The following is an 8,666-nucleotide window of genomic DNA, read 5'->3' as shown; positions in this document are numbered from 1 at the left end:
AAACCAAAGATAAGAAGGAATCTTGAAAGTGGCATAGAAAAGTGATGCATTATCTACATGACGAAGATTATAAAATTACTGGTGACTTCCAATCAAAAACATTGAAAGCCAGGTGACGGTGGTAAGTATTGTTACAGTTGAAACAACACCCCCCCCACAAATAAAACCTGTCAATGCAGAATCAATATACAGTAAAAATATTATTCAAAATTTAAGGTGAAAAAGCATCCTTCAGTGAATCAAAAGCTGAGAAAAATTTCTTAGCAGAACTGTACTTTCAAAGGAAAAATCATTGGATTGGAATTAATAGTAACATACTGGGGTTGGTAAATGAAATTATACTGTTGCAAGTTTCTAGATTCTAGTTTCAATATAGTGCAATGCTAATCTTAAATCAACTGTAATATGTTATAACATAATATATATGGTAATCCCCAGAACAAATATTTAAAATAATGCAAGGAGGAATAGCTGAAAAAACAATGTAAAAAATAAAATGTAATATCACACCTATTTTATTAACATGCAAGTAGTGAGAAAAGAAATGATAGAGGGAAAAAAATAGATGAGATTTGTGGAAGAAATAGTAAAATGGTAGACAAATACAATCATTTAAAAATTATATATAAAATAAATGAACTGGCACTCCAACCAAATGCATAATTTGTCAGACTGGATCAAAATGCAAAATATATTCTGTCAACAAGAGATCGCCTTTAGATAAAAAGATATAAACAGATTTAAAAAAATTTAATAAAAATAAAATATTAGGTAAAAACTAACATAAGGATGTTAGAGTGGCTCTATTATCAGACAAAATAGACTTCAAGGCAAGGAATATGTTACTAAAGAAAAAGAGGCAGATCCCATTTAAAAAAATGTCAATTATTCAAGAAGATAAAACAGTAAGAAATGTATGTACCAAATAAAAGAACTTCAAATATGTGAACTAGTAGCTGACAAAATAGAGAAAAAAAGGAACAAAGTACAATAATATTGGAGATTTTAAAACTCCTCTCTTAGTAACAGATAGAATGGATTAGACCAAAACACATTTACTCAGAATATAGAATATTTGAATAACATTATAAATCACATTGGCCTAATTAAAATTATAGAAGATTATATACAATCACTGTAGAATATGCATTTTTCCAAGTGCCACTTTTCCAAGGAACATTCACTAAGATAGAACTTATGTTGGGACATAAAAGATAAATAAGTTTCACAATTCGAATTATTGGAATTATACAGAATATAATCACTGGCTGTGATGGATTAAATTAGAAATTTATACTAATTATGTAAAAGGACTAACTAGTTGGAAATTAAAGAACACATTTTCAAATCATGGATTGGTGAAGAGATCAATAATGAAGTTATAAAATATTTAGAGCTGAATGATAATGAAAATACAACATATAAAATTTTGTAATGTGTAACAAAAGCAATGTTTCATAGGAAAAGTTTTTAAATATTTATATTAGAAAATTAGTGTTTAAAGTGAATAATCTAAGCTTTCACTTTCAAAAGCTAGAAAAAGATAACAAAATTAAAAGCAAAATAAGTGGAAAGAAGGATATAATAATAACATTTATAAAAGAAATTGAAGAGGACACAAATAAATGGAAATATATTTTATGCTCATGGGCTAGAAGAATTAATATTGTTGAAATGTCCATACACTTAAAGCAATCTACAGACTCAATGCAATTCCTATCAAAATTTCAATGGCATTTTTTGCAGAAATAGATAAAACAATTTTAAAATTTATATGAAACTCCAAAGGACCACAGATAGTCAAAGCAATCTCAAGAAACAAAGAACAAAGATGGAGACATCACACTTTCTGATTTCAATCTGTACTACAAAGCTATAGTAATGGAAACAGTGGTATTGGCATAAAAAGCAAACACATAGACCAATGGAACAAAATAGAAATCCCAGATATAAACCCAGGCACATATGGTCAATTAATTTATGACAAAGGAACTGAAAACTTATAATGCTCTTGGAAAAATTGGATAGTCACAAGCAAAATAAAGAAACTGGATCCTCATCCTATACCATATATAAAAGTTAACTCAAAGAGAGACTCGAACATAAGACCTGAAATTGTAAAACTCTGAGAAGAAAAAAAAATGAGGTAACTTCTTTGATATCAGTCTTGGAATGATTTTTGGATTTGACAGCAAAAGCACAGCCAGCAAAAGCATAAATAAACAAATGGTCTACATAGAAATTAACAACAAAAAGAAGCTCTGCTTAGCAAAGAAACCATGAATATGGAATAAAAAGGCAACCTATGGAATGACAGAAAATATTTGCTAACCAAATATCTGATAACAGTTTAATATCCAAAATACATAAGGAAGTCATAAAACTCAATAACAAAACAAATAATCCAGTCTTAAAAAAAGGGCAGAGGAACTGAGTAGATATTTTTCCAAAGAAGACATATAAATGGCCAATAGGTATATAAAAAGATGTTCAACATCACTAATCATCAGGGGAATGGAAATTAAAATGATAAGATATTATCTCACACCTGTTAGAATGTCTGTCATCAAAAAGACAAAAGATAAGTGTGGTGAGGATGTGGAAAACAGACAACACTTGTGCACTGTAGTTGGCAATGTAAATTGGTACAGTCACTATGGAATAATGTTCCTCGAAAAATTAAAAATAGAACTACCATACAATCCCATAATCCTACTTCTGGGTATCCATCCAAAGGAAATGAAAAGAGGGTATCACATATCTGCACTTCCATGTTAATTGCACCATAATTCACAATAGCCAAGATATGGAAACCCAAATTGTCCAGTCAGTAACTATAGCTTAAAGTTTGGTGGGGCACTGCCTGTGTCCTCTGGTAGAAGCATTTCTTTCTCTAGGAACAAGGATTTCTAAACACCTAGAATCAAAAGTTGTGGGGATAAGAAGCACAAATTTCCTAAGCCATAGTGAGGAGGACCATTCCTACTTTTATCTCTACATTTCTAACCTATATAGTTTATTTATGAATGACAGTATCATATAATAGTTATTGATTTACAGTGTATATGTGTCCTGAAGTATAGTGCCCTGTGCTCACTGGCTGTTACCTCCAAACCAGTGTATGCGCAGTACTTCTGGAAGCCTCTTGCACTGCATTATCAGGCTGGCAGCTTAGGAATGGTGTAGTATGAGATGGAAACAGTGGATTCCATGGTCATATGCCAATTGCTGGACATTCGTTGCAATAAGGTGAGTTCCTTGGTCTGAGGCAATGTTATACATCATCCCGTGGCAGTTAGATCAGACATCTTTTGAGACTTCCCATAGTAGTGCAGGGTGAGACACTGTGCACAAGAAAGGCAAATCCATAACTGAAATACATGTAAATCCTAGTCAGGATAAATAATTTTCCTTTCCATGGTAGAAGATATTCCAAGAAATAACCAGCCATGAAATAGATGGTAGTCACTTCAATAAAGGTTCTGTTTGTCTCTGCTGTTTGAGGTTCAGACATTCAGCAGCAACATAGCTACTAATATCTGCAAAGATAGCCTTCATCTCTGCAACCACGGTTCTCAGTTCATGAGTTCGTTTTACAATCACTGAGGATAGAGGCTGTATTGCATCTACTGACCAAGTAATTCTGTGCACTGATTTTTTATTATCTTTTTTTTTTTTACCATAAATACTCTCTGATGTGTGTTTTAATACAAATACCCTCTCACTTTGTGCCAGCTGACCAGCCAGCTAAGCCATTTTATACTGTTTGTGAGTCTGTGTATATCTTTTAGTCAGGCCACACCTCTTTTCCATACCAAGTGTATCATTGCCCCAAGCTCTACCCTTTTAGGGCATCACTTAGTTAAGCTGTTTCCATTCTGAAACCCAATCAGCACTTCTATAAGCAGTTCACAGGAAACCCATACCAGTTTACAGATGTGAACTGAGGGATAATGTTTGGTATGAGACTGAGATGGAGGTCTTGGCCACCTGTTTGGGCAGTTTACGCAGGCCTTCCGGACTCGTTTAGGCCACTTGCAAATGTTCTATTTCCATTTTAAAGTGTTTTTTTTTTCTCCTTTTTTTTTTTTCTGCTGAGATCACCCGATTTTATAACTTGTTGGGTCTAGCAATATCCAGATCTTGATGGATAGTTCTGTTTACATATGTATGTAATATGCCATAGTCAGATGCTCAATCTCAGTAGTATTCAAGACACTTCTTTTTAAAAATTTTAATTTTAATTTTAATAAAATTTTAGATTTACAGAAAAATTGAGAATATAGCGCAGGGATTTCTCATATACCTAGTATCTAGTTTTCCTTATTATTATTATCTTACATTAGAATTGTGAATTTGTTATAATTAATAAAAACAGTATTGATACATTTTACTAAAGGAAGTGAGTAATTTATTCATATTTTCTTCAGCTTTTACCTAACATCTTTTTTTCTGTTCCAGGATCCTAACCAGGATACCATATTACCTTTAATTGTTGTGTCTCCTGAAGCTTACATTGGCTGAAACAGTGTTTCAGATTTCACTTGTTTCTGATGGCCTTGAGTGTTTTGATGAGTGCTGGGGAGATATTTTTAAAATGTCTCTCAATAGGGATTTTTCTGATTTTTTTTTCTCATGGAACTTATGTATTTTTGGAAAAGAGATCACAGAGGGCAAGTGCTATGTTCATCACATCATATGAAAGGTACATATTATCAATATGATTTTTTAATTTTATTTATTTTATGGTGGCATTGGTTAATGAAATCCAATGTTTCAGCTGTACACTTTAATAGTAATATATATATATATTTACACTGTGTGTTCACCTCCCATAGTTAGATTTCTTTCTGCCACCACATATTTGACCCCCTTTTCCCCATTCATCCATGTTGTTGCAAATGGCGGTATTTCATCTCTTCTTATAGCTGAGTAACATTCCACTGTATATATATATATATATATACCACAGCTTCTTTACCCAATCATCTATCGTAGGAGACTTCGCTTGCTTCCATGTCCTGGCCACTGTGAATAATGCTGCTATGAACATTGGTGTGAAAATATCTTTTCCGATATGGGTTTTCAAGTCTTTGGGGGTAAATATCCAGTAGAGGTATTGCTGGCTCATATGGTAGATCAATTCTTAGTTTTTTGAGGACACTCCATAATGTTTTCCATAGTGGCTGTACCAATTTGCAGTCCCACCGGCGGTGTATGAGGGTTCCTTTTTCTCCTCATCCTCTCCAACATCTGTTATTACTTATCTTGTTGATCACAGCTATTCTAACAGGTGCGAGATGGTATCTCATTGTGGCTTTGATTTGCATTTCCCTAATAGCTAGTGATGTTGAGCATCTTTTCATATAGTCATTGGCCATTTGTATTCTAGGGAGAAGTGTCTGCCCAGGTCCTCTGTCCATTTTTTGATTGGAACACTTATTTTTTTGTTGTTATTGAGTTGCATGAGTTCTTTGTATATTTTAGATATTAGGCCCTTATAGGAGGCATTGCTTGCAAATATATTTTCCCTTCAGATGGTTGTCTACTTGTTGACGATTTCTTTTGCTGAGCAGAAGCTTTTTAATTTGATGTAATTCCGTTCATTTATTTTAGCTTTTACTTCCCTTGCTTTTGAGGTCAAATACATAAAATCTTCTTTAAGTCCAAGGTCCTTGAGTTTAGTTCCTATGTTTTCTTTTATGCATTTTATTGTTTTAGGTTTTTTTTTTTAGCTTACAGCACCTGGTATTCCCAGATGGTCTCCCATCCAAGTACTAACCAAGCCTGACCCTGCTTAGCTTCTGAGATCAGGTGGGATCGGACGCATTCAGAGTAGCCATAGACTGCTTCAGGTCTTGTATTCAGGTCATTTATCCATTTTGAGTTAATTTTGGTGTGTGGTGATAGACAACACTCTAGTTTCATTCTTTTGCAGGTGGCTTTCCAGTTCTCCTAGCATCATTTATTGAACAGGCTTTCCTTTCTCCACTGCATGTTTTTGGCTATTTTGTCAAAAATTATTTGCCCATATAAATATGGGTTTACTTCTGGGCTCTCGATTCTGTTCCACTGGTCCGTGTGTCTGTTTTGCTGCCAATGCCATGCTGTTTTGATTACTGTCACTTTGTATTATCATTTGAAGTCGGGTAGAGTAATGCCTCCAGCCTCATTCTTTTTTCTCAGGATGGCTTTGGCAGTTCGGGGTGATTTCTGCTTCCATACAAATCTGATGATTTTTTGTTCTATTTATTTAAAAAATGCCGATGGGATTTTGATGGGGATTGCATTAAATCTGTATAATGCTTTAGATAATATGGTCACTTTAACTATGTTGATTCTTCCAATCCAAGAACACGGAATATCTTTCCATTTCTTTGTATCTTCTTTGATTTCTTTTAATAGGGTCTTGTGGTTTTCATTATTATAGGTCCTTCACATGTTTTGTTAGATTTATTCCTAGATATTTTAGTCTTTTTGTTGCTATTATAAAAAGAATTATTTTTCCACTTCTTTTTCTGACACTTTGTTATTAGAGTATAGGAATGCTGTGGATTTTTGAACATTGATTTTTTAATCCAGAAACTTTACCATATTTGCTTATTGTTTCTAGTAGTGTTCTTGTGGAGTCTTTAGGGTTTTCTATATAGAGAATCATGTCATCCGCAAACCGTGATAGTTTGACTTCTTCGTTTCCTATTTGGATGCCTTTTATATCTTTCTCTTGTCTGATTGCAGTCTCTAGGACCTCCAATGTTATATTGAATAACAGTGGTGATAGTGGAGAGCCTTGCCTTGTTCCTGATCTTAGAGGGAAGGTTTTTAGTTTTTCACCATTAAGTATAATGTTGGCTGACACCCGGGGCTGACCTATGGTAGCACTTATGTGCATATCCCACGCTCAGATGTGCTGGTGTGCAGTTTGTGTGTTTTTTGTTGAGTTTTAGATGTTCAGCTTATTGGTGTTTCAAGGGGAGGGATCTGGGGACATTTCTCACTCCACATGTTTCTCCAAACCTCCTCAATATAATTTTTTCTTGTCGATGTTAACCTTGATAATTTGGCTGATTTGTCAGGTTTCTCCACTGTAAACTTACTCTTTATTCCTCTTTTCATACTTTATTCTTTGGAAGGAATACACTATACACATTCCCTACTTAATGAGCAAGGAGATATTCCCTATCTTTGGAAAGGGGAAGTATCTACACAAATTATTTGAATTCTTCTGTGTGGGGAGTTTGCCTCTTCTCCTTTATTTATTTTTTATTTTTTTATTTTTTTATTCATTCATTCATTCATTTATTAAATCTTGTATTTATATCAGTATAAGTCATGTATCTGAATTTTACACTTTAGGTTATAGTTATTTTATTGCAAATATTATTGCAGCTTTGGCCACTAGTAGCTCTTTCACTTGGCCTCTGTGTCTGTTTGACATACTACTATCACATACAACAAGACACTCCAGAATCACATTGTGTATTTACAATTTTTGTTCCAGCCCTAGAATCAATCATTTCTTCAAAGAGCTCGAGTTCCTTTTATTGGAGAATGGTTTTAGAAACCAAGATCTGTACTCTATGTTTGCAGGTGCTACTGAAGTGTCATTGCTTCTAGGCCCTCTTGCTGACTGAACAAGGGGATATATATGTGCATTCCATCCAGAATATAAACGCACATCTAAATATATTTATATTTGTATCTCTATCCATACTAAGCTAAAGTCGAGTTTACTCTGATATCACTGACCCTCATGCATTATCATATGAATCACTCTAGCCTTCTCCCCTCAGAAAGTGGTTTTTGAAAGGTTTATAGTCCATTCTGGCAGATAGCATAAATAATTTATCCAGAACCTTAGGTGTTTTTGTTCCGATTTGCAACATTCACATCAAATCTTTCCAGATGTTTCATATGGCATTGTGGCATGTTTTTCTCTACCAAACATTGCACCCTTAGTATAGTGTGATCTGCCATGTCCTGTTGTCCTAGTGTCAGCGCTGCTAGTTCACAGCCTGAACTTGTTATAGAATGCCTTTGTTTTCCCCCTTTGGGGCCCAATCAAAGCTAGCATTTTAGCATCACTTGATAAATAGGTTGGAGCAATAGTCCAAAGTGTAGAATACACTAACTCCAAAATCTGAAGATAACTATGAAGTATTGATTCTTTTAAGTGGCAGGAGGTATAAGATGCAAGATCTCATTCTTTGTATTAGATGGGATGCCCTACTGAAGCCTCAGAACACTAGATTCCCTAAAAATTTCTCTTATTTGATAGACCTCAGCCTCAGAATCTTATCAGTGTTCATTTCCCATTCTTCTGTGCCCATATTGGCTTAACAAGTAATCCAGAGCATTTGCCGATATTTGCCATTTGGGTCCAATTAACATGACATCATCAACATTTTGGGCTAATATGATACTCTGTAGAATGTCCAGAAATAATGGAAACAAGAGAAAGAGTACAGCCCGAGGCCATGATAGTAAATGTATAGTTTTGCCCATCCTTAGTGGATATGACCTGCTTTTGTTCCTACTTTCTTAAGCCAGTTGGGGGTAAGAAGGCATTTGGTAAATCAATTGCTGCCTCTGAGGTCTGGGGTGCCACTGGCTAGATTGACATTTTGATGGGTCTGTTGGATGGGCTCTGTATTCAAGAGGGGCCA

The 8,666-nt window shown here is 34.5% G+C and overlaps 1 pseudogene; it reads right to left on the bottom strand.

The window, feature by feature from the left end:
* Positions 1-5,733: 5,733 nt before the first annotated feature.
* On the bottom strand, positions 5,734-5,847 carry LOC120588582 (uncharacterized; annotated as a pseudogene).
* Between the last annotated feature and the right edge of the window lie 2,819 nt (positions 5,848-8,666).

Source organism: Pteropus medius, unplaced genomic scaffold, assembly GCF_902729225.1.
Source record: "Pteropus medius unplaced genomic scaffold, Ma_sr-lr_union100, whole genome shotgun sequence".
Classification (NCBI taxonomy): domain Eukaryota; kingdom Metazoa; phylum Chordata; class Mammalia; order Chiroptera; family Pteropodidae; genus Pteropus; species Pteropus medius.
The sequence above is the reverse complement of the archived record's forward strand: the minus strand, read 5'-3'. Positions and strand labels throughout refer to the sequence as shown.